We start from the raw sequence: 3,342 nt of genomic DNA, 5'->3' as shown, positions 1-3,342 counted from the left end.
AATTTACTACAGGATAGAAGGATTGTGTGTCATATTTTACTTTAGTCAAGTTAGAACAAGTTTTTCCTACTATTATAGAGAAAAGATGTCTTGTATGTAAGAAGGTGTTAAGAGAACTGTTGACTTATTTTGATGTGGCATTCACTAAGAACACTATTCTGAGAGACATTTATACCCACATCTAACCCAGGTAAATACAGGAGGTTACTGAAGTAATAGTCCACCACACAAGGAGGGCCAGGGCAGAAAGCATTAAGGAATAAGGTTCTTTCCCATCAAGCCCAATTTGTTATCTTAACAGTCTCCTATGACCTGCTTGCCCACATTTCCCTTTTCTTTAGACACAAAACACCTCTGTTGTCTTATCATGAATGATTTCTTGAATGAACTTGGACTTTTAAAATTGACTTGTTTATTTTTTAAGGCAAAGAAACTTAAGAAGCAGAAAGAATAGACTTTAAGGTGTGCTGCAGCTGAAAAGAAGCATCACATTTTCTAGTTTTTCCTGGTGGGAGGCCTGCTAATTGCTATTTAGAACCCCCACCTCTCATAATCACTGGAAAGAAGCTCAGTGGCAGCATGTCATAAACTTTATTTATTTATTTATTTATTTAAATTTATTAGTCTTTTTGAGACAGGGTCTCCCTGAAGCCCCAGCTGGCCTATGTAGACCAGATATCCATCTACCTCTGCCTCTGGAGTGCTAGCATCACCATGCCCAGCCATAGACTTCTTGTTTAGAATTTATCCTTAAGTATTTGTCTTATAAATTTTATTTATAAAATGTACCTTACTACCCCTATATGAATTCTTTCCTTATAATTTTATTTTTCTCCATTTTCACTTTGAATTTCATGGTCTTATCCCTCATTCACTAATTGATTTCCCAAGCTTTTTTTGTTGTTGTTGAACTGTTGGATATTGGTCTTGTGAATTCTAAGCAAGCACGCTACTACCACACACACACACACACACACACACACACACACACACACACACACATTGAAGTTAGGATCTTGCCAAATAGACCTAGCTTATTCACAGCATGTAGCCAAGGCTGACCTTGAACTCATGGCAGTTCTGTCGTAGTCTCTTTAGTGCTGTGATTACAGGTGTGTGCCACCACATCTGGTTGAACATGCTTTGTATTTTGACAACCGACTCCTTAAAAAGAGGAAAGAAATGAGTCTATCTTTTAAAGAGCTTTACCATTAACCCTATAGTGTTTTATGAATAATGATTGGGATATTTAATACATTGTGTCTCTGAAACGATCACTGAAGGGATTATTTATTTAAAATAATCTGCCACAGAGCACTTGATACCAAAAATTTAAAAGAATTGTATTTATTTTAGTAATTATTGGCAGAAATTATTTCTAAAATGTCTTTTTTGCTAGTATGCATTGCAGAACAATTTCAAGCCGTAGTCATGTGGAGGATAAAATTCTCCAGACTTTTCTACTACATACGAAAACTCAGGTATTAGACGGATGTATCTTTGACTCAGCCTTGCACTATATATAGCTATTATATAATTGGTTATCTAATCTTTTAGCATATCCAAAAAAAAGGTTGTGCAAACAATCATCTTTTGACCTTGCTTTTGCCAATAACAAACTCACAGGTTAATCAGCATATTCAAAACTTCCTTCTCATTAGTTTTATAAATTCTAGGAAATGCTATTCCATGTACGCTGCGAGAGATTTTATTTTAGGATTAAAATCTTTCAATGGACAATAAAGACACAAGGCGGGGTTTAGGTATCTGTCTCATGAGCCAGCTCTGTAATTCAGGTAACTTTTTTCTTTTTCTTTTTTGAGACAGGGTCTTATGTAGCCCAGACTGGCTTGAACCTTTCTGATCTTTCTGCCTCTATCTTCAAAGTGCTGAAATTACAGGCGTGCCCCACCAGAGCTGTTACTGTTTCATTTTGGTTTTGTAGTTCTGAGGCTAACAGTCAGGGTCTTGCACACACTAGGCAAATGTTTTAGCACTGAGCCAGTCATTCCTCAGCCCACTTCAGATAATTCAAGATAGACTATTTTATACTTTTTGGGGGGTCTTTTTGAGACAGAGTCTCCCTGCAGCCCCATCTGGGCTGGAATTCACTATGTAGACCAGGCTAGCCTCAATCTCAGAGAGCTTCACCTGCTTCTTCCTCCTGAGTGCTGGGATTAAAAGTGTGCGCCTCCACATCCAGTTTCTTTATATGGAAAAAGTAATCACACTATAAATATTTCATGTCATGTCTTATCTCCATCATGGATCAATCTAACCATCTTGTTTCCACATTCAGGACACTGTAAAGTGCTGGAAAAAACCCAAAAGTTGCACTGAGGTCCAAACTTTTCATTCAGAATCTACTGGGCCCTCAATGTAGCTTAATTTCTTTTTATTTGTCTATATTTCTTGAGGGGAGTACCTCTGGCTATCTTATCATTAGCTGCTCCTAACCCTACAATAGAATACAAAAATGAGATGAGGACTGGTTCAGCTGTATCTACCTCAACCTATGGATATATCTATCTGTTTAGGGTTTTCTTTCTCTTAATTGGAGAAGTGCCTTCCTTTTGATGAGAACTAGTCATTCATCCTCATTCCAGACTGTGGGCTCTGTAATATCTTTGTACCTTTAATTCATCATGTGTCTTCTCCCTCTTCTTCATTACCTAGTATCTCTTGCTATAAGTGATAGTTACACACACACACACACACACACACACACACACACACAAAGTGAGGTTTTCACAGGTTTGATCTGAGGAGGGGTGATTTGAGTAGATGGGATGTATGTTTACATGTGCATATGTGGGTGTGATCAAAGGACAACTTGCAGGAGCTAGTTCTTGCCTTCCATCATTTAGGCTCCAGGGCTCAAACTCAGGTTGTCAGATTTAGTGGCAAGTACCTTGACTTGCTAAGCCATCATGCCAGCTTTGCAGAAGCTTTTTGATTTCATGAGGTCCTTTTTGTCAGTTGTTGACACTATCTCCTGAGCAGTTGGAATCCTATTCAGAAAGTCCTTGCCTATTTCTTTATCTTGAAGTGTTTTCCCCACCTTTTCCTTTAACAGTTTCAGAGTTTCAATCTTATATTAGGGCCTTTAATACATTTGGAGTTGATTTTTGTGCAGGGTGAAAGATAGGGATATAGGTTCCTTTTCTTTGTGTGTGTACGTGTGTGTGTGCATGTGTGTGTATGATGCATTCAAGTGTACGTGTTCATACACATGCACATGTGTATGCACGTGTATACATGTGGAAGCCAGAGATGGCATCAATTGTATTTCTATGTTGTTCTCCACATTATTATTATTATTATTATTATTATTATTATTAT

This window comes from Nannospalax galili, unplaced genomic scaffold (assembly GCF_000622305.1).
Source record: "Nannospalax galili isolate Female #2095 unplaced genomic scaffold, S.galili_v1.0 scaffold206, whole genome shotgun sequence".
In the NCBI taxonomy this organism is placed as follows: Eukaryota; Metazoa; Chordata; class Mammalia; order Rodentia; family Spalacidae; genus Nannospalax; species Nannospalax galili.
This window is presented reverse-complemented; position numbering follows the sequence as displayed.